Source organism: Sturnus vulgaris, chromosome 5, assembly GCF_052056855.1.
Source record: "Sturnus vulgaris isolate bStuVul1 chromosome 5, bStuVul1.hap1, whole genome shotgun sequence".
In the NCBI taxonomy this organism is placed as follows: Eukaryota; Metazoa; Chordata; class Aves; order Passeriformes; family Sturnidae; genus Sturnus; species Sturnus vulgaris.
In genome coordinates, this window is record NC_142247.1 from 7,220,375 (window position 1) to 7,243,843 (window position 23,469).

The window sequence follows — 23,469 nt, forward strand, 5'->3', positions numbered from 1 at the left end:
TGAGACCTCATCTCATTTCAGCCCCCTGCCATGGGCAGGGACACCTTCCACTATCCCAGGTTGCTCAGAGCCCCATCCAGCCTGGCCTTGGACACTGCCAGGGATGGGGCAGCCACAACTTCTCTGGACAGCCTTGCCAGGGCCTCACCACCCTCACAGGGAACAATTTCTTCCTCATATTCAATCTAACCCTGCTCTCTGTGAGTGTGAAGCCATTGCTCCTTGTCCTGTCATTCCAGGCCCTTGTCAAGAGTCTCTCTCCATCTTTCCTGTGGCTCCCTTCAGGCACTGGAAGGCCACAGTGAGGTCACCCCAAAGCCTTCTCCTCTCCAGGCTGAACAATCCCAATTCCCTGAGCCTTTCCTCCCAGCAGAGCTGCTCCATCCCTCTGATCCCTTGGTGTCCCTGCTCTGTCGTGGCTCCAGCAGCTCCCTGTCCTTGCTGTGCTGGCCCAGGGCTGGGTGCAGCCCTGCAGGGGGGTCTCAGCAGAGCGGGGCAGAGGGGCAGAATCCCCCCTCCCCTGCTGCCCTGGGGCTCTGGGTGCAGCCCAGCACAGGGGCTGGGGCAGGGCCAGCTCTCACCCACAGCACCCCCAAGCCCTTCTGCCAGGGCTGCTCCCTCTGCTCATCCCCAGCCTGTGTGGCATTGTGTTTTCCCTGAGAAGCCTTGACTGCTTCCCAAATTTTAATACCAGAGAGAGGGAGGCAGGGCGGGGAGTGGGGGGGAATAAAGCAGACACAGCAGCTGGTAACAAACGTATCATATTACCTTCCAGAGAGTTGTGAAAGGAAACTTTGGTTGAGACAAGGGAATTGATGGAGGTAGAGCACATGGGAAGAAAACCAAAGTGTTGAGCAATGGTTCTGCGTGTTCTGTGGACAAGGAGTAATGCCCAGTGAACAAATTGTGCTTTGAAGAAAGATAGTACAGAGCATAATGGAAAATTCCATTGAAAAACAATCTCAGCCACTTCAAATGAGCGGGAGCATCTCAACTGGGAATCCATACAGCCCACTGGCAAAGATGTTGGAATCAATTTAGCAAACATAAGCAACTGATCAAAGCCTAGTCTTCTTTACTATAAACAATCATGCTTGGAGGAAAGGAACACCTCGCAGCAGCTGTTCTCTTTTTCGGAGACAAGAGTACAGAGAAATTCGTACACTTGTTTTTAAAGGAAAAGTGCATTAACATTACTTTAGCTTAATGTCTATATAGAGTTAATCTTGGCTTTTACTGTAGATGACCTTGGAAGATCTGGGAGCTTCTGCTGTATGTGGATTGTGGAAAGTGTCTTGGCCATCCTCGTGGACTTGATACCAAAAGATTCTGTATTTTCAATAATACAGGCCAGAGACTGGCAGGCTGGAGAGCAGCTCTGCTCAGAGGGAGCTCAGGCCTTGGCACATGGCAGGCTGAGCATGAGCCAGCAGCTGACCCTGGGAATACAATGGGCCAGCAGCATCCCAGGCTGTGTTAGGGGGAGCACAGCCAGGAGATGGAGGAAAGGGATCACTTCCCTATGTTCAGCACATATTGGAGTGCACCTGGAACATTCCCGACAGCTGTGGGCCCCCAGGGTCAGCATGGGCTGGAGCCCATGCTGTGAGAAGAGGCTGAGGGAGCTAGGCTGGAAACAGGAATGGTTTGGGACACCTAAGAGCAGCCTGCCCATGGGATGGCTTTGGGACACCCAACAGCAGCCTGCCCACACCTATGGGGGCTTATGAAAAAACAGGGCCAAACTGTTCACAGTGGTGCTTGGCAGAAGGAGGATGATGGTGGACAGAGATAGGAACACCAGAGGTTCAGAGTGGTCACAAGGAAAAGCTTTTTCAACATCAAGACAAGTAAATTTTGCAACATGGTCCCCAGAGAAGCTGAAAATCCTGGGAGGTTTTTCAAGACTGTTAAAGCTCTGGCCAGCCTCATTTGACCTCACAGCTGACTGACCTCTGCTCAGGAGGGTGGAATTAGACTCCTCCTGAGGTCCCTTCTCTTGATCCTGTGATACAAGGCATACTCACAGCTTCACAAAGAACCAACGAAGTGTTAAGGAATGTTGTGTCCCCGTTATAGAAAGGCAGATCTGGAGGGCAGAAAACTTGAGGTATCTCATATCAGCCTCATTCCTATTGATGAGACTTTGTGATGTGCTGGGAGGGCACTGAGTTGACCTTATGTGTGGTGTGAAATTCCACGCTGTAGCGACCCAAGTTTCCAACAGGTGCCCTTGGAGAGTGTGATATGCAAAATCCACATCCTACACTAAGAGAAAATTGATCTGTCAGATGATGCTGACTCACTGTTAGACAAAGGCAGACTCCTCTACAGAAAGAAATTGTATTTGTATTTTACATAGCTTGTTATATAGAGTTACATAAGAAATAATAAAAGCCCAATTTTCAGGCATCAAACCTGAGGCTAGAGAAAAAGTTTTATTCTAGCTTTTTCTCTAAGATCTATGGAAGAAAGCTTGAATTACTCTTATTGACTTAAAAACAAATTATTGATTGACTGGCAGTAACTTTTCACCTGTAACCCATGTTCTAGCAACAAAGAGCATAGAAAATAAAATTTGCCAGCTTTCTTTTCACGTTTCAGGTATGTCAGACACTGCTTTAGGTGCTTGCAGTAAGTGGCATCCACAGAGGAAATGATCTTCAGGAAATTGTTGTCTGTTTCAATGTTTTTAGTGTAACATGCTTTGAAGGAGTGCAGCTTGACAATGACTGCATACTGTTTGTGTACATTTAGGTGCAGGTTTTGTGTTTATTTTTGTTTCTTGGACTGCCTTGTAGGTTTGTTCACTGTAGATAGACCAGGAATTTTATATTCTTCCTGCTGCTGCACTCAGCCGGCATGGATAAGTAGGTGAACACATTCACATCGTGCTCTGAGCACAGAGGAATGTCTATTTTACAGCTTTTTACACCAGAACCACGTTTCTTCTGAATTTCTGTTTGAACCTAACACTCAAAAAGCATAACACAACAGTGCAAACAGTTTTCTACTGACCACTTTAACTTGATATTTGCTTACTGTAAATATTACTTGAGTCCTGGGTTTAGCCTCTTACACACTTCACTGAAGGCCTAAATGAATTAATTTTTGTGAAGTGGAGATTTGTAGCTGAGTAGGGACTGTGTAATTTGGCTCTGAGACATCCTTCCTCCACCCTGCCCACTTAAAAAGAGAAGATTGGAATAAAAGCCCTCTTTCAGGAAAAAATCTACTCCATTCTATGGCTGTGTGGGAAGGCAATTAAATGCACATTAACTTTCTTAAGTGCTAGAGAAAAATCCCAGTTGTTTTCTCAAGCCATGATCCAAGAGAGAGAAGCCACATTCATGAAAAGAAAGCACACCACCTTTGAAGCTCAGAGCTCAAAAGAAGAGGGCTCTTACACTTGAGGTTGTGGAGGTGGGGCTTCTGCAGGAGTTTCTCTGGTGCTTTCTCCAGCCACTGCAGAATGATGAATAGGAAAAAGTAACAGTTTATGTGCTTGGTGCCTTCCACTGGGAAAAGCAGGGAAGGCAGATTTTATTTCAGTGCTGAAGAAGGTGGATGTAGAAGGAAAAATGTCAGGGCAGTCAGGATACATTGTTCCCAACCTAACAAGCCTTGCTGAAAAGAAAAAAAATCTGGTTCGCTCTCTCTGTTTTCTTTCCAGATGTATCAAAAAAAGTTTGGGTTCTCCTAACAGTCAGCCTGCCATTTTATTTTGAATGCTCATGTTAGAAAACAATATAAGCAAGGATTAATTCTGAAAACTGGGCAGTGTTCAGATAAACGTCTCTGCATGTGCCAGGGAGCACCCCGGGCATTTACTGGGCTCGGGATTGAAGGCACGGCTTTGGCAATGGAGGTTTTCTCTTGGTGGTGTTTTACAAATGGTGATAGGCTGCTGCCAGGAAGGTTTCCCTGTGTGGCAGTGCAGTGAGAGTGCAGTAATTTGTCCAATTTCTGCTACAGAAAAGCCGCCAGAATCGTCCAGATGTTGTTAAATGGTGATCGATGGAGTGGAAGCAGATCCTGTATTTCACTGGTACCAGGTACGTGTGTGTAAAGCTAAGGGGGCAGCCTGACTGTCCTCAGCACCATAAAGAGGGGCATGTACCTCTCTGTGCAGCTCCTGTGTGATTTATAGAGGCACAGTGTAAAATGATGGAAGGGAAACACTGCAGAGGACAAGAAAAAAACACCTTGGATTAATTCAAGGGCAGTGAGTGAGTGTCTAATGCCCACCTCACAGCAGGTCTCCTGGTGTCCCTCCTCCTCACTCCCTGCAGCATCAGTCAAGGCTAGGGCTGCAGCATGGACATGCATTCACCCTCAGCAACGGAGAAGCCAAGTCAAACCTAAATTTGATTACTAAAGGATGGATGATGTCGTCCTTCTTCCCCAGAAGGCACTGAGTTTGAACATAAAATGATGTAACTGGTTCAATTTACATGGTTTTAATTTGTACTGTGGGAGCCAGCTGTGGAAAGGTGCCCACAGTGGATCTGGGTAGAGTGTTCCAGTTTCCTTCAGGCATCCAAGAGCCCAAACCTGAGTGCTTTAGCAAAGGAGAGCTGGCATTCCCAGACAGATCCGCAGGGAGCACGGGGTGGGATCTGCCCTTGCTGATGTTGATCAACAGCAAGAGAAATCCTTCCTGTGGTTCCAACAGGTTGGCTTGTGTGCTGAGAGGGAGTGATACCCTCCAGTGAGGCAGAAGGAGCAGCTCTGACTTGTTCTGGTGTGCTCAAGTGTGCAAAGGGCAATTCTGCTCTGGCATTCGTATTTCTCAGCCGAGAACAATTGTGTTTGGCTGCTTCCTCTGCAGGTATTTTGAAGCAGCTTCAGGTGAATGAGTAGGGATCCACTTGTACCACTGTGTGGTTCCTTCCACTTGGTCCTTAATTGACCAATTAAAAGTAATAAATCCCTGCCAAACTTTCTAACAGGAGAAAGAATTCAGGAGGTGAGGCATGATAAAAGGCAGTGTGAGGATCAATTTTCTTTTCACAAAAGTTGTGTCATGAGCTTGTATGATTTAATGAAATGGCTTGGCATCTCTAGATCCCAGTAATTCTGAACTGTGTGACTTGTTCTTTATGACTAGGTCATATTTAATTGTCTGTTGTGTAACAGTAGATATTAACCTCATCTCAAAGCCTGACTTTGATGGGCTGTGGAATACACAGTAAATTGTAGGCTAAAATGCAAAAAAACATTCCTTTCAGAGGAAATCTATCAGGAAGAATTACATGGAGCAGAGTCAGAAATTAACCTGATCATTAGAGTAATGAAGTGATAATATTTACCAAAATAAACAAGATCATGCCTATATCCTGCACAGTTCTTTATGCTTGGTGGCTGCCAGAATAAAGCTGCAATAATGTAACTTCTGAAATAAGAAGTTGAAGTGCAAAAAAGTTGTTGTTCCCCTCATAAAGGGAACTTGTGGTTCTTTTCTGTCCATCCCATCTGATGCTGAGGGACAGCAGAATTTTGGCAATTAGCTGTGCTTTTCCAGACTCACCTCTGTTCAGACCAAGCGTGTTGTGACTTACGGCTTTTCAAAAAGATATCAACCCCATCCTTAGTGACAGGGCTAGGGCCAATGTCTTTTTGAAATGTCTTAAAATTCTTTGTTACCTCTTCATGGCATAGAACTGGATTACTTCTTAGATTATCCAAGCACTTCATCTAACAAGTTTCTTACTCCTGCAGGGAATAGGTACCTTAACTGTGACCTTGATCATCCGTGCTCACTTCCTGTGGTTTTCCAGTATTGGTGGCTCCTGGGCTATGGTGGTGTGCTTTCCATGTTTGGGTTGTGTCACTGGATTCTTTGAAACTAAACACCATGTAGTGCTGTGCAGTTGGTCTCACCCATTCTGGCACCCCTTCCACTTTCATCCTGTGTTTAGCCCTTTTTACGTTATTTCTGACCAGCATACGCATAAAACCTGATCTCTGGTGTTAGCAGAGATTTATTATTCTGCCCCACTGAGGTCAAAGGGGATGGGATTTCCCAGAAATGGGACTGGAGGATTGCACTGGAATGCTTGTGAAGAGACATTGCACTGCACAACTTTTAATTCTCTTTTTCACTTATGATTCATAATCCTGACGTACTCAGGAACTCTCGACCAGACACAATAGAGGCAGCTGCTGCACTTGCCAGAAATGCATTGTTCTGGTGTTTTAACCCTCCTTAACCCTGTGCTGAGGAGAGAAGTGTGCCAAAATTGGTTACAAGGAGGCACTCTTCCTTGTGACCACCTGGATGGATTCCTTTCTTTCCAGATTTTCAGTTCAGTCTTTTGAGAGCACATCTTCAGGTCAGTCTCTTAGTGTAGAAGAACATAGCTGTAGAGAACAGAGTCTCTGTTTAAACTGTTTGTGGTCATGTTTGCTTACAGTTTTCAAGGGATACCCACACACTACTCTGTCAAACACTAGATTCCATGCCAGCTTTTCTCTCAAAAATGTTCCACCTCGCCTGGAATCCCTCACATTGTCACTCATCCAGACAGACTTGGATTGGGAAGGCGTGGATGTGGTTCATGTTCTAGTGTGAGTCAATATATCCGAGGAGAGGGGGGAGCCACAGCCTCCAGTCTTTGCACAGAGACACAGAGTAAAAATGGAAAAGGGAAGGGATGCAAAGATTCACCATTCCAGAACAGTCAAATAGCTTCAGGTGCTGAGCATGGAGATGAATAAAATCCTATTTGAAAGACTTCAGGGAGTTCTCAGATTCACTCCATGGGCACAACTTTCAGAGGGATACAATTCATGCCTCTCTTAAGGGTAGGCTGGCTTGACCTACATACTCCTGGAACAGACACTTGAGACAGGAAGCCCCTAGAACAGCTAGATTTGGTGGCTAATTAAACTGAATAAACAAGAGTTATTAGAAAACAAAAGCTGAACATTGTGCACAAGGTTTTATTACTGCAGTAATAAATTGCACCGATACCCCATCTGGAGGGACAGGTGTTACTCTTTGTCCATCTAAACCCAGCATTTTGCCTTGGAACAGTGGGAAAGGGTTTCATTTGTGTTCCTGGTTGTAGCAGCTTTAAGCAGATCTACCCAAAGAACCATGGAACTGCTCCACTTCACGCTGGCCACAAGATGAGGTGGCATCAGCTGGTGACAAAGCTGGCCTATGTTACCTGGCAGGGTGGCAAATGTGTGTGTGAGGGGCACGGAGGGGGAAGTTACTCAGAAGACAAATCAGTCAGGTTCCCCAGTGCAGACAGGGACTGTGTGTCCACCACGCTCCAGCTGTGCCTTCAGTCTGACAGGATAAAAGGACCTGGGAAGGATTAGGGTCTGCTGTGATTCCACAGCAGCTTAAAGGAGAGGTGTGTCCCTTTGTCACCAGGGCCAGATGCACAACGATGACCAAGGCCACAGTGTTCTCTGGACATAAGACTAAAATATGAAAGCTGTATTTTTAGAGTTTCCTGTCTGAGGCTGATTTTCTCCCCCATGCAGCCAGTGAGGTGCTACCAGGTCACAGACAGCACAGTAATGCTCCAAAACCCAGGAAACCATTTAATCAGGTTTTTAAAGCTTGCATGCCTCAATATTGCAAAGGATGGAGATATACAATAAGTAAACTTTGTGAAATGGGTATAAGTTGAGGGGAAAATAGCCTGATTGTCTGAAAGGTTGAGAGAGCCAGAATATATCAACAATGTGCTTTAATTACTCTTTGTATTAATGCTTCTATCACTCCTACAGCTTTCAGAAAGCTACCTTTTGTAACTGTCTTTATTTGGAGGTAGAAAAAGCAGACTAGGATGACTCACAGGTGTCTGGAAAGGCCAGAATACTTTTCTCCTTGCATGTTTCATCACAGTATTTTCAAGAAATTATTGTAGAGTGATGTCACCCGAGGAAAATGTCATCCCACAAGAGCTGCCCACGAGTTTGCCTTTATAAAGAAGGTTGAATAGTTCAGTCAGGGTTAATGGTTAAACTGACCAGACATTTCTCACTAACCACAATATTTTCTTTGATGTCTTTTTGGAGAGAAAGGCTGTGGGACAGGGGTTTTGCAGACATACCTCATTCCCAAGTCTGCTATATTTACTTGTCACTTATATTTGGAGATACCTACTTTGGCATATCAATGTTACAAACAGCTTCAGGTGCTGAGCAGGGAGAAGAATAATCCCATTTGAGAGACTTCAGGGAATTCTCAGATTCACTCCACAGGTACAGCTTTCAAAGGGATACAATTCATGCCTCTCTTAAGGGTAGGCTGGCTTGACCTAAATACTCCTGGAACAGACTTTAACCAGGAAGCCCCCAGACACAGATTTAGTGGCTAATTAAAATAAATATAGGGCAGATAATAGAAAGCAGAAGGTGGACATTGTGTACAATGTTTTGTTTTTGGGTACTGAGGTCACCGTATCAGACTTTAACAACTTCTCTCCCCTAGGGCTGGTCATGTGCCACCTGAGAGCCAGGGTGGGTGTCTGTGGGAGGAGCCTTTGGTGCTTCTGGTCAGTGAATTATGTGCTTGTCCCACAGTCCCTAGGGACAGACTCTATTTCCAGACTCATGAGAAATACAGATGATTCTTCTAAACTGAGGTATGTCAGTACAGCAAAGTGATTCCAAGTATCAGAAGATGGGAGATAGAAAGAGGGAGGAGAGTGAGTCACTAATAGATGATAAACATAAGATACTGCAGGCATCACACAATTGTTAACCTACTATTTCTGCATCTGGTCTCCTTGACCCATCACCCCTTCTATCTTTACACTAAGTTGAAGCTGAGGCAGCTGGATTCACTAGCTTAATCCCACGAATGCTCCCCCTCAACCCAGCATTTCCTACATCCATTCTGCAAAATTTTTCCCTATTTTTCCTGGCAGGTGCTGGCTGTGTGCCAAATTCCCACAGCACCTCACTCCAGTCATTACCCTGTGCTCCCTCAAAGGCTCTCTGCCCTCAAGGACCTGGCACAAGTGTCCTCCCAAAACCCATCAGCCTTGCAGTTGGCTCTGCTGCCCAAAATCCCTTCATGCTGCTGTGGAAGCAGTGCTTCCTCCAGAAAAACTGAGCTGATGTCTGACGAGAGAGAATCTGTAATCAGGAACAGAGGAGATCAAAAACTTCTTAGCCATGGGCTTTATCATGCCTGTTGTCAAGGTCTGGAGAAGGGGATTCTTTGCCAAAGGGAAAAAGGAGAGGAGAGGAGAGGAGAGGAGAGGAGAGGAGAGGAGAGGAGAGGAGAGGAGAGGAGAGGAGAGGAGAGGAGAGGAGAGGAGAGGAGAGGAGAGGAGAGGAGAGGAGAGGAGAGGAGAGGAGAGGAGAGGAGAGGAGAGGAGAGGAGAGGAGAGGAGAGGAGAGGAGAGGAGAGGAGAGGAGAGGAGAGGAGAGGAGAGGAGAGGAGAGGAGAGGAGAGGAGAGGAGAGGAGAATTTTTGTCTTCACCCATTTCCTCCTACTCTCCCTAATATTTTTCTCCTTTATAAATACTTTTATTTGTGAAGGTCGAGGTTTCTGTGAGCTTATAATTCCCTTCCAGCCAGGATGTATACTGTGTGTGCAGTGGGCTATGGGGTCACAGTGATGTAGAACAGCTCTAAAATATGGAAGCACTGCTCCCCTTGGGATTTTAGGCACAGTATTTCCCAGGTGGCACTGCAGGTCTCCTTAATGGCAGACAAGCAGTTTGCTGAACTTTTAAAAATCCCTCTGGCTTTTTCACAACATAAAAATAAACCTGTCATGACCTCTTTTGAACCCATTTCTTAGGAAAATGTTCTCCACTGGTGTTGGAGGTTTCCAAAACCTTTCAGGAAGCATTTTAAGTACAGTGCATTAGACTTGGCCTTCTTTCTGAGCCTGATTCAGCACTTACGTGTGCACAGCCTGGCCTGTTGGTACAATACCATTCACTGCAAGCTGTGCACATCCTGAACTGCCTCTGCTGGGAAGCAATGGATCAGCTTCTCATCATGCTCCCTGTCTGTCCCCAGACTTACTGCAGAAATTAATGATCCAAGCAAGGGATTAAATCAATCCAATCCCAGCTATATATGCTGGAGAATGCCAGTGTCAGCTAGGGTTGTAGCCAGCTCTGTTTATTGGCCCATGCATTCTATGCAGTAAAACACCAGCTTGAACCCAAGTGCCAGACCCCAGCATCCCCAAATGACAGGGAAAAGTGGATCCAAGCATGCCTTTAGTGCAGCCAGCTTTCCCTCAGCTTTGGCTGAACCCCTCCATGACTCTGCTGGAGAGGCAGAGTGAATGTTACAGAAACACAGATGGCTCCTACTCCTTCAAAAGTAGCTGCTGTGTCCCTGTCACCACTGGCCCAAGGCTGGTGGCCATCTCTATAATCCAGTTTTTCTAGACCTGAACTGGGCACTGGGCAAGCCTGAATCTAGTTGTCAGGTGCTCTCTAGATTCCCAAGTGACACGTTGCTGCACACAGTAAGGGCTCTTCTTGTCAAGTACTACACACAATTATTCCTGGATCTGATCCATAAAGCAAAGGCAAATCAGGGTTGATAACTGAAGTAGTGCATGTAGTAGGGCTTTAACTCCTAAGCGTGTTTTCCAGCTTTGCCCCTAAATATCCAAACGCAATCCTATATTTTGTGCATGTAAATATGTGCACAGCCACCCCACACACGTACAGTGTGTGTCTCTGAACACAAACTTGCAGCTGCATTTAACATTTTCATTTTCTTCTATGTGTGACTGAAAGATAAACTGTAAAAAGAAACCCAAGGAAATTATAATGATTAGGGATCATCTGACTGTCCTACCACTTGTGTTGCCCCCATTATGAGACATTTCTCCATGCTGTGCCACAAAGTGAGGACCACTAATGACCGAGGTTGTCAGTGCATCTCCCTCCCACCACAGTCTCCCCCTTATTTTGGATCCTCCTCTCCTTGTGTGTTTCCCCCCTTCCCACTCATCTTCTCACAGGATATGAGTAACCAGCGCTGAAGTCAAAGTGAGTGAGTTACTCACTTCCTGCAGCAGGGAACTCGGATCCCTGCAGTTCACACTCTGCGGGATCACACCAACAGCCAGTGCCTGCTCTGCAGTGCAAACAAGCTCTGAGAGAACCGCCTTGCAAGGCTTCTAGCATTTCATGGCTTCAATCTGCTGGGGTAAAAAAAAACCTCTGAGATGCTGTTTCATGTAGCCATACAGAATTAACAGCCATAATTTAAAAATTGTTGTTATATAGATGTGATAAACGTTGTTATATAAATGATGCTTCATGGAAAAAGGACCATAATCTTGTATTTACTTTGAGGGGTTTTTATCACTTCTTGCTTTTGTCAAGTTCTTGTTTTCTTTTTTTTTTTCAGTTCTATGTCGCTTTGTCAAGGAAATTGTTCAGCCACTTTCTAAAATGAAGCTGGAGCTCAATGGGCACAGTGTTTTGTATTTACAAAAAATGTCTTATCACAGCTAGAATTATGATCAAACTGAATTGTTAGATCTGAATTGTTCCAGTCATCCACGGCTGGAGCTTGTTAGAAACCTTCTCAAGTGCTTGGATCTCTCTCTTGTGCTCTAGGAGCCCATCTAGAGTGAACTCTGCCCTTCAAGCAGACTGGCTGCATCTTTAGATATTTACTCACATTTCCTCTTGAGGTACAGACCTCTCAGAACCACGGCCTCACAAGCCCTTCTGAAATATGCTGTGGAGCTGATAGCAAACAGCAGCAAATGATTCCTGATGGTCCTGCTGCATCCCCAGGGAGCAGCCTGGAAATCTGGCTGATGATGATCAAGAGAGGAGTTGTTTGGAGAAAAAGCTGCCTCGTGCTTACACGTGCTTGTGATGGGACTTCAAAAAACTCTTTTAACTCTAGGACTTGGATCATAAACTAGAGTTGGGAAAGACACCTTCTCAAGAAGGTTTCCTCACATGGAAAGCTACTGTTTGATGCTGCAAGAGATAAAACTCTGCAATCTGCAGTAGCACCTGTGGTTGTGTTTGTGAAACTTAGGCAGCACCATGAAGAAATGGTGGCACAACAATTCTGGAAAATATCCACTTTTAGTATCACTGGGGGGAAGAAGCAGCACTACAAAAGCTATTCCACACAAGTACATGTCATTAACCATGCACAGAAGACTTATATCCATAAGAGTTGAAGCCGGAGGTAAACATCAATACATGCAATTTTCAGAATAAGAACATAGAAAAGAAACTGAATTTCCAGTCTGAGTGGCTTAAAAGTTCAGTGTAGGGAAGTAACACATGCAGCACAAAAGACTTCTCTTTTATTCCTGGCTTCACAAAGAAGGTGAGATAATGATACAGCTGTCAGAAGCTCCAGGTGTTTGTCACAGCTTTTGTGCTCCAAGAGGTTGTGCTCCTAGAGAAAATCCTCAGGATTCCTGCAAATCCAGCTGGAGTTAATGAAGCCTTCTGGAAAGAAAGTCCAGAAAGGCTGTGCCCACGGGTCACCTCCCAGTTGAGCAGAGATGCCAAGGAGCTGTCTGGGGGCTCGCTGACATCTCAGGGCAATGCTGGAAGTGCTGCTCTCACCAGGAGTGATTTCTGTCGAAGGAGCAAAGTCTCCTTACGGAGCCTCCTGTGCCAATGCTCCTTTTTCTGCTCTCTTCACTTGCTCAGTGGTGCAGCTCAGAGTTCTTCACCTTCAGGACAGCATCTGCTTTTTGGAAGTGCTGTCAGGCTCCCAAAATCTCTGCCAGAGCTGGCTCTAATCTTTGACTGCTCCTGCCCAAAGGAAGAGCTGAGAAGCACTTGTAGTGCAGCACAGAAGGTTTTCACATCTTTTCCCTTCCCTTTGGGATTAAATCCCAGCCTCGAGAAAGTCAAAGGCTAAATTGCCCTCCCCATCAGCCCTCCCCAAGATTATCCTGCCAGGGACCTACAGTGATGACCACTATTTGCCTTGAAGGCTCCTTAACCAATCTCTTTATCTTCCTTTTATATTAGTTCTTTTCCTGGTATAAAATCATATTGAAACCAAAAATCTTGGAAAATTCCAGCCTTTTTTTTCTTATTTTTTCCTGTGGGAGGAAGGAGAGCCACCCCATTGGCAAATTCTGATTTTTTTTTTCCAACCTAAAAAAATTTTTTTCTTTGCCTTAGCTTTTGCTGTGTTTCAAACCTTTGAAATAAAAACCTCTTCAATATTATTCATAGCCAAAGCACTAAAGAATTTTTTTTCCTCCATACCACACACATTGATTTGTATCCTGAAATAGTTTTAAGATACCAGAGAAGGAGGCTGGAAAGGACAAAGAAGGGGCAGGAAAGAGAATTTAAAGGACCAGAGAGAGATGGGGCACTTTGAATACCAAAAAGTTCCTAAATTCTATTAATTCTGTCTCTGCCACAGGTTAATGAGGTAAACAATAGGAATAGAGAAAAGACTGGCTAATTCAAGCTGTATCCTATGGTTTGTTTACATTAGGGGAAAAAATGCAGTAACTGAGAATAAACAATGCAACAACTTGGGGAAACATTTAGGATTAAAGATGTGTATACTAAAGATGTGATTCCCTAACTCCTTCAGGGAGAAGCTAGGAAAACAGTATTTCTGACACTTCCCATAAACATCTCAGGAAAGCCAAAACATTTTATATTTTATTCTTGTTATTTCTGAGCAAGAAAGCCTATGGAGGGAATGGATTTTTACCTCTGCTGTCAAAAAGCAGAGTGCCTTTGTGTGTGTGTGTATGTTTATATAGCCACAAAGCCAATTTGTTTTTAAGCTTGAAGGTCACCATTAAGCAAAGATCATGGCCACAATATTGAGTTATATTTAGGGACAAAAACACAACAAAGGAACAGGATAGTCTGTATTTTGTCAGTGTCTGTGGCATTTTTATTACCTATTTGTTATTGCAGTGTTATGGGAAAGTCCCTGAAGCATACATTATTATTCACTGCTCAATCTTCATTCCATATGCTCCAAACCAGTTAAATGTAAAGTTTCAGACTAGCTGTGGAAAAGTCTGCACATGTCACAAGCGATTTTCCATCAGCCCTCCATTTGTCACTGTCCTGGAGATAAAGGGGTTGAGCCACCACTTGACCTCGTGCTTTTCCTCCTGGGAATCCTTGACTAAGAGCAGCCATGTGGGTAAAACCCAGCCAGGTTTTTAAACCCCTTCTCTGCTTGCCAGTTATAAATTCATTTTCATTCTTTGTTTTTAAAGTCAGTATCAAGCTGTCACAGGAGTTATTGATATTCCCTGAACAAGCATCCATTAGCCAATCATTTCCACCCAAACCTGAGTCTTCCCAAGCTGGTTCCCTTGGTCCTCTGCATATTCCAGCCTTGGAAAGAATTATCTAATACTGCTATTATCGAGGCAGCTCTATTAAAGTCAGGAGAGCATCGTCAGAAAGGTAAATGTAACTTTGTGAAAGTTTTATCAGACTGTGGGAGAGTGCTCAGCAGATGGAATTCCCCTTTGCCAGTTGCTTCCTGGTGAAGCTGCCTGGATCTTGTCATTAAACACTTCTTTCTTCAAGTGAGAAGGAAGATAGTGCATAGGAATAAGTTAAATGCAGCTGTTACTTCAGCCAGATGTTGCCACAACAAATTCTGGCTTGCTGCAGTTCAGGTTATTTCTCTTTTAACTTAATCTTTGTTTGCTAAATTTGTTTATTCGAAGTTGGAGCCAAGAAAGCTGGAGCATCTCATCCCGTCACAGCAGTGCCACAAGGGATCCTCCTGAGTTTCACATGGAAACTTGTGAGGCTTCCAAGAATACTTAGAAGTCAAGGGGAACATTCAGCTTGACTTGAATGTTTTTTCCTTCTGTTTGAAGCTATGAAACTGAGAATTCAGATTTACTGAGCGAAAGAACCCCTGTGCACCCACCCCTATGGAGAGAGCACCTGACAATTCCTCTGGCAGTGGCAGCTCCATGGGGGCCAGGTAAGAATAGTGAAGCTGACATTCCCTCACACAGACCTGGAAATGTTAATAAATGGGACAATTTTGCTGCTGCAACAGATGCTTGAGCAAGAGCTATCTGTACTTTCAGTTTACATTTTTGCATCATTTCCCCACCTGATCAGATGCCCTCAAAATTTGCCTGTCCAGGTTAACCCTACAGTGGGGTCGAGTGTTAAGGTTTGCTCCCTTTCCTGGATATATGCAAATACACCCAAAGCCCTCCCTGCACAAAAGCTCTTCTGGATTGGACAGGAATTTTATGTAAAGAAGGTCCAGCCTTGTTTGATACAAGGTCTCCTGGCATGTTTCCAGACAAACCTGGCACATTCATGACAGGCACTCTGAGACCTTGGGTTTGGGTTTTTGATCTTGATCCTTCAGGATCTGATTTTTTAGAAAGAATATTGAAATTGGATGTGACTGTTTCCTGTGATCTCAGCGTGGGTCTGCAGGTAAGACTGCATCCTCAGCCTTCCTTCTATCCTTAGGTAAAGGAGGCAGGAACAGAAGTGGGTTTGAGAGTGGCCACTTGTTTATTATACTGATAAATGCACAGTCACTCTTTCTGCTAAGAGCTGCCCTTTCCCATCACTCCAGAATCTGCTCCCGTGTTTCAGGGAAATTATGAGGATACAACAAAAGTCATTTATTTCCTTTTGCTTTCTCAGGCTGATAACACACTGAACTGACTTCCTTACATGTGCATTATTCCTCCTGCCCTGTGAATTGCAGCTTGAGAGAAGGGTTTGTGCCTGATTTTCTGGAAGATATCAGCCACTTAACCAACTTGTCCCCTCAAGGAAGCTTTTCCAGCCCAGAACATCTCAGTTACAAACAAGCCCCTGTGCACAAATGGAGACCTCACACGTGCCAGGACAAACAGACTGGTTTGTCATCTGCAATTTCAGAGGCAGGGCCTCAATACTTTTCACTCCATGCACTCTGGTTACATTCCCTTCCTGGGACTGAATTTTTTAGATACTTCCATTTCAAGGAGGAGTTCATAAGAGAAGACCCAGCCCTTGGCTCTCACCTGAGCAGTGCAGAGTATTTATAGAGGCCAAATATCCCTTACAGATGTGCTCACATCCAGGAAGAGGAACTGCATAAACCATCTATTTTAAAGGGATTTAAAAGGGGCAACTCTGAGAATTAAGTTCCTGCAAGATGGATGGAGGTTGCTGAGGGGTGCCAGGCCAATAGTTGAGTGCCTTTGCAGAAAGGCTTGAGGAAAGGGCAGAAGGCAGCCAGCTTTGTTCAGCAGCAGAGTAAGGAAAGAAGAAGTTCAAAAGCTGAAGGCATGTGCAAAGGGAGAAAACAAAAAGGATTGTAACCTCTGGCAGATCAAATGTAAAAATATAATAAAGGTGGCTAAAAAAAGAAGGACTTTGGAGAACAAAACAGAGAAATTATTCAAATTAATTATGATTTTTTTTTTTAAATAGAATCACAGAATCATTCCAGTTGGAAAAGACCTCCAAGATCACCGAATCCAGCCTCTGTCCCACCCCCAGGTTGCCAGCTAAACCAGAGCAATGAGTGCCTCATCAGTCATCTTTGAACACCTCCAGGGATGGGGACTCCACCACATCCCTGGACAGCTCCTTACAATGCCTGACCACTTTTCAATGAAAAAATTCTTCCTGATGTCCAACCTGAACCTTTTATAATCCTGGTCAGAGCACAGCCACAGGGATAGTGAGGGTTGTGAAATGTGTTGTCTTCATCCCCTCCTCGAGCAGCAGTCTTTTCATGTTGGCTGCTGTAACATTTCAATGCCCCTCCTGGAGTCTGCCCACCCCCAAACCAGCAGGTCTAATATTAAATACCTTCTCAGGTTGCTTCAGAGGTGCAGTTGGAAATATGAAATGACACCTCTGTGACGGTGTCATCCATCCTTCACAGGCTTTTAAATGTTTACTTCTTCACTGAAATACGAGATTAATATTATGCTGCTTATCTCATCTCCCATAGCAATGGGCAAACTTTCAAACTGTCAGTGACACACATCCAGAGAAATTACTATCTGCCCTCAAATTCTGCTGTCAGAAAATAATGCCTACTTTGCAAAAAATGGGATATTTCTAAAAATTCTTTAAGAGGTTCTAATCATTTTTAGGCCAGAAATAAACAGAAAAAAATCCCTTTGAGTGGTGCATTATTCATTTTAGAGAGACTGTGGAAAGCTGACATGCTTCCTTATTTATTTTTGGTAAGGAAAAATTTCATCAGGTAATGCAGGAGAAAAGATGCACATGTGCCACATTATGCAAGGGAGGTTCAATTTAATGCTCACTCCATAAAGTACTCAGCAATTCTAAAGCTGGAAAAGGCCATTAGTATCATCTTATCTGACCCTTTCCATAACAGAAGAAACTCAACTTCATCCAATTTCCTTCAGTAATGCATTTCTTGGTTAAAGCCTGGTTGAGAAAAGGATCTAGTCTTGATTTAAAAACTTCTGGAAGAGAATTTGTTGTGCTCCATTTTAGTCTGCTCCAATGCTTACTGGTACTCAAAAGACATGCATTTCATTTTTCCTGACCTTATGTGCCAGCCTGGTCTGGTTTTTGCCTTCCTCTGACAAAGGGAAGGATGAGAGGATGAGCTCATCCCTCAGTTATATATAGTTGTGTCTAATGAGATTTGTGTATAAAAGTGAGAACTAAAGTTTCAAAACTACAGAATAAGCTTCAGCAAAAAGGTGAAGTGGAAAAAAACCTCTGGTAAAGCTGTTCTAGAAGTGTCTAGAATAAAGGCACTGTGACTGTAGATCAGACCATGACATCAGGAGGGAGGAGCTCTGCAGTCTCTACTAAGGCAAAAAAGTTAATCAACATTTAATGAGAATTTCACATTTGTAGTGACTGATTCAGGTTTATGGCATTGCTTTTTAAATATATTTAAAATGTTTCTGATTAGTACCAAATACTTGAAATTTTTTCTTCTAAGAGCATTTTTTTTCTTATTCCATTGTTCTAACTGCACAAGTTATCCAGTGCAGTTAAAGACATTGAGAAATTGGCCTTTCTTGACAGAGATTTTACTGTATCAAAGAAAAGGGGTTATTACAGATTCAACACAGCCCTTGAAGTGTTCTTCTGCTAAAGACACAACTTCTTGTTGAAATGTTTTCCTGAATCAAAGCCTTAATCCCCTATACATTGAAGTCTGAGTGATGGGCAAATCTAGTGTTTTTATCCCAGGCTCTCAAATACAACCATGCATCAACTAACACTGCAAATCCCTCCATGGCTCTTCTTGCAGAGCAAACCCACGGTGGGGCTTGGAGCACATGGTTTTGTTCCCAAAGAATGCAAATTCCCTGATATTTCTGTCCCATCCAAGCGTGGTGCTGCTGTCCTCCTCCCCAGCAGCTCCAGCTCCTCGGCAAAGCCAGGTGAGCCCCAGGTGGGCAGGAGGCAGCCGGGTGGAGCCGTGTGTGTGTCTGAGGCAGCTCTTCCACCCTGCTGGAGCCAGAGAGCTCAGGACAGCCTTGCCCAGGGACGTGCCAGGGGTAAATGTGTGGCACAGGAACCATTCCAGTGTCTTCAGGGGGGCAGGCTGATCTAGCAGCTGCTGGATGCCCACTTTGAGGTGTGCAGTTGCAGTGCCAGTTAATGGAAGAATTCCTGCCTCTAAGCTCTCCTCTTTACCTTACAAAAAGCAGATATTCTGCCTAAAGTGTTTGTTACTATGTTTTTAATCTTTTTGCTGCTTAACTCCCCAGGTAACAGCACCAATAATCCACATCCCAGAGTTTTTATGGCTGTTTTCACATCAGTGCAACTGCGGAGTGGTGAGGGCTGTTTTCTCAAAAAATTCTCTGCTAAAGAATGGCAAAGTGAGGTTCATTATTTCTTTCTGCTGACAGGCCCAGTAATACACCATGAAATCATTTTCCCTCCAGAAAAATTATTATGGCAAAAGGCAAAGTCACTGAAAGGTTTGCCTCTCAAAAATGAACAGTAATCCAGCTAACTGGAAAAGCAGAGAATTTCTTTGGCTTTTGAAAGAGCACAGCGTGTATCACCTGCACTTGAATTTCTATGTAGAAACACATGAAACAGTGTCATTTTTTGGGTTCACATTCTTCACCGGATGATTTTCCATCTAACAGTCAAATATTTCAACTTTTCCCAGCTTGTCAAATACAAAGGCAGTTTCTTTTCATTACTGAACAGAGAGAAAGCAGCAGATGCTTTTTTCTACAGCCTCAATTAAGCAGATGCTGATGGAGGATGAGAAGACTTTTGATGTTAAGGCATGTTCTGGCAGCAGTCCTAGTCCTCACCAGTTGATTTTAGCAAATTGGAAATAAATGTGCAGGATGAGAATTTCCAGAAATGTATTTAACTGTCAATGGAATGAGCTTTTGATGGACTTTTTACCATATTGGCAAACCAAAAGCAATTCTTGTGTACATCATGTTCTGTTTCTGAAAGTATATTTTGACCCATGGAGAACATCACAAGAGCTGTCCTCCAAAATTCAGGAGACTTATCAGGGCATAAATCAGAGCAGGACACAAACACAACAAGTTACAGTGTGGCGTGGCCCCTGTAAGCAAAATCCTGTAAGCCTTAACAGGAGTCTGGAAGGGTCTGAGTTGCACAAACAACATAAAAATAATGTTTATAAAGCATCCTGGCAGTGGCATGTTGCAACAGAGTTGTTTTCTTTCCTTCAGAAAAGGTTCACACTCATTACCAGAGTCACTGATTTTCCCGGATACATTCTTTTGGCTCCATTTCCCTATGCTTTCCCACCATGCCAAAAGAAATGCTTGCCAGAGATAAATTCACGGATCTGGCAGGCTGGGAGGAGTCTCAGGAGATCATCTTGCCCAACATCCTGCACTGAAGCAGGCTGAAAGTATCTGGACACCACCCTGACATTTTTGTCTTCACCTTAAGAAATGGATATCCCTGGGTAGTAACCTGGGTAGAAAGTGTTCTTTGCCACACTTTCAGACAGATATCCTGATATTCTGCTGAAATCCTCTAGGTGAAAGGGAAACTGATTCCTTTTTGCTCATGCCTAAATGGACATGCAAAGTTGTGTCCCCACCTGCACCAATCCCTTCCAAGCTGCTGCAGCATTTCTCAGCCTTTTCTTTTCTACCCCTCTCACGCTGTTTTTTCTTCCTGTGCTTTTCCCTTGCCTGCTTCTACTCACTGCTTCCAGCTGAGACAAAGGACTCCAGCTGGCAGTTCACTGCTACTTCAGAAAGTGGAACAATTGTTACTGCTGCCTACGGAAGCAGAGTTTTATTGTCAGAACAAAGCTCTTCTCTTCCTCAGCACTATCTGATTATTGACATGTACCTGACTGGAGCTCTGTAGTGTGGATCACAGAACACCAGGAATGTGAGGGGATAAAAAGAGACTCTCTAGTGAATGATATCCAGAAATCTTCAAAAGATGTTTGTCTCTCTTGTTCTTAAAAAAGTCCGACAGGAGATTTCATTGTCATCATAGGCAATCCATTCCAGTGCTTCACTGTCCTCACATTTAGGTGCTAAGAGACAAAATGCTACCTTAAATCAGTAGGGTGCAGTCAGAAAAATCTGCTGTGATGCTTCCTAGCCAATAACTTCCATTTTTGTGCTTGTCTACTGAATTTCTCCTCTGAAAAGAGAGACTTTGTCTTTGCTGAATTTTAGCTGCTTTCATTTCAGATTCTTTCTAAATTTTCAAGCATGTGTTGAATTCTGATGCTTGTGTTCCACAGCAATTGCAACCTTGGTTTATTTTCCCAGTCCCTAACACTATGACCACATTCTCTTACTGTCCTCCAAGCTGAGCAGTGCTGATCAGAGCCAGGGCCAGAACAGAGCATCATAAAAGAGCTGTGAGCACTCTTTGGGAACAAGCCTCCAACCACTGCACATTTTTCTTCTCACAACCACACCAACACTGTATTTCCTTACTTTCCTCTTGGGAATGTCATGAAGAAGTGGCAGAAATGTCACTGGGATTGAGATTATATCACATTAGCCTCCTTTTTTCCCCCACTAGGCCGCTTAAGCAGCCAAAGGGCAGAAACTCCAAAGGCTTGACATGATCTATTCTCAACAATCCTTGTTAGCTATTTCCTTTATCAGTTTATGTCATTGAGGTACTTACAAAAGTATTTTTAACAGCTGTTTCAGAACCTTCTCAGAAATCAAAGTCACCCTGACAGGTCCAAAGAAGTAATATCTTCTCTTGTATAAAAATACAGACAGTGCACATGTCCACAGAGTTTCCAAAATCCTCATTTCAGAATACAGGTCTCCTTTCCTACCTGAAATACTGCTACTGTTTGCTCAGAACTTTTTCCATCATCAAATTATAACCTCATCAGAGGCTCAAGCATGGCAGGAGGGATATTTCCAGGGTTTTCCATTGCTGAGCACTTCCTTGCCAGATGTTTTGTGACAGAAGGTGTAAAAGGGATTTTACCCCAAATCAGTAGACACTGACCCTAATCAGACAGTGATGCCACAATCTCTCTGAGCAAAATCACCAAACTATTTGTAAGAGGACAAAAAATTATGTTTTTTCTTTCCAAGCTCAAATCTTGGAATTGAAGAGTTGTTTTGATTAACTGTTTCAGGAAACAAAAAACAAAAACAAAAAACCCAAAACAAAACAAAAAATGATGCAATTATAGAGGGGTAAAAAAGGTAATGTCCTGGGTGGAACAAAACAACCTGAATGGAAGTTTGCAATGCTATGGATATTGTGGTTATAAGTCTTCCTGCATGTGCCACGTGGAAAAAGAACTTTGTGTCCTCCCCTGTACCTTCCATATGGCACATTAGAAATGTTGAGCTATATTCACATACTTTTCCAGGAAGCAGAAAATATTATTATTCCTTTCTTACAGTCAGAAAAACATAAAGAGATCTTGTTCAAGGTCAAAGTGAGTCAGCAGAGAGCAGAGGATGAAATTAAGCTACTCTCATGTTTTAATAACTCAGACTAGTTGCTCTCCTTTTTCCCTTTCAGATAATGTTCACCTGGGTAATCTTATCTCCAAACCAGAAATGCTCCTCACAGGTCTGCAGTTGAAACACTGTGGAAGAGCAAAGGGAAATCAACCTTCTCACTGCACAACCACCTTGGTTTATGCTCCATCAATTTACAATGCCCTACATTAATGTTAGGGGATAGTTACTCAAGTTAGCTCTCATGCTGCAGGTGCTTTCTCAAAAAAACAGCCCTTTAAAATAGATGGGTCACTTACAGATGCATTGATGAGGTGAAGAGTCCCCTACATGTCCTGCTTTAGCTTTTAAATTTGAACTAAAATGGAAGGGATGAAATTCAGAACTGTTGATGGTGACACTGCTTTACAAAAGTCCTAGATTCCAAAATTTTGGAATCTGAGCAGGGATTCAGGTCTCCCTCCACGAAGTACCCATTGATCCAAACAAACATTAGATCTTTGAACTGACTGGTGTCCTCATCTCAAAGCACTGCAGATGGATGCTCCAGAAGAAAACAAGCAAAAAGCTTGTGATGCACTTGACTGTAGGGACTGAAGGAGAATTTCTAGACATGCTCTGAAATGTCCCTAAAGAGTAAACAAGGAACTGCATTTTTCTGCCTGCAAACCAGTCATGGTCTGATCAGCCAAAGCATATGTTTGGCAGATATTAAATGCATATATTCAATGGTCTTAAGGTGAAGAAAGATAGTTTTAATTGCATATTAGGAAGAAATTGTTTCCTGTGAGGGTGGTGAGGCCCTGGCACAGGTTGCCCAGAGAAGCTGTGGCTGCCTCATCCCTGGCAGTGTCCAAGGCCAGGCTGGATGGGGCTCTGAGCAACCTGGGATAGTGGAAGGTGTCCCTGCCCACGGCAGGGGATTGGAACTGAATGATCTTCAAGGTTCCTTCCAACCCAAACCACTCTGTGATTCTATGATTTTTTTGCCTCATTTAAAAGAGAGAGGGTTCTTTTTATCTCAGGAATCTGTGTAGGTGCATTCCAGTTGTTGGAATCTCTAATCCTGCCAAAGACTGTTGTGTAGATAAATATTCATTGGCAAAAATACACTGGATGCACCGTTCTACCTACCAGGCTTCTGAAGGTGCACAGCGTGGAAATGGTTCTGTATTCATACAGAAAACAGAATGAAAGAAGGTGCTTAGGTGGCTGCATGTGAGACACATTGTAGTTGCCACTTTCATTCACAGGTTTGCATGCACAAGGTGCTTGAAAAGTCAGGTGTATGGAAAAGCTTTATCTAAAATGTTTTAGCTGACAGATAAGAAGCTCAAAGGAGAGCTACTGCTGGAGCATTAGGCGAGAAAATTCACAAAGGCTCTTTACAAGGCTGGGGAATATAAAAGCAGCGGCAAATTATCTGTGAAGCAGCAAAGCTTTTGCCTTTTTTTCACTTCTGTATAATTATATGTTGTAATAGTCTTTCTGTGTAAAGGTCATGCTGTGTTTATAATCATAATAATGTAATCATAAAACCAGGGAAAACCCTGCTCTTTGAACCTCCCCGGGCAGGGAGATCATGTTACCC

The 23,469-nt window shown here is 43.6% G+C and overlaps 1 long non-coding RNA gene across 1 annotated transcript; it reads left to right on the forward strand.

Moving 5' to 3' along the window:
- Window positions 1-510: 510 nt before the first annotated feature.
- On the forward strand, window positions 511-17,430 carry LOC148223530 (uncharacterized). The gene is made up of 3 exons (XR_015803665.1): window positions 511-4,055; window positions 14,814-14,923; window positions 16,390-17,430. It is a non-coding gene; the product is annotated as an uncharacterized LOC148223530 (long non-coding RNA).
- The last annotated feature ends 6,039 nt before the right edge of the window (window positions 17,431-23,469 follow it).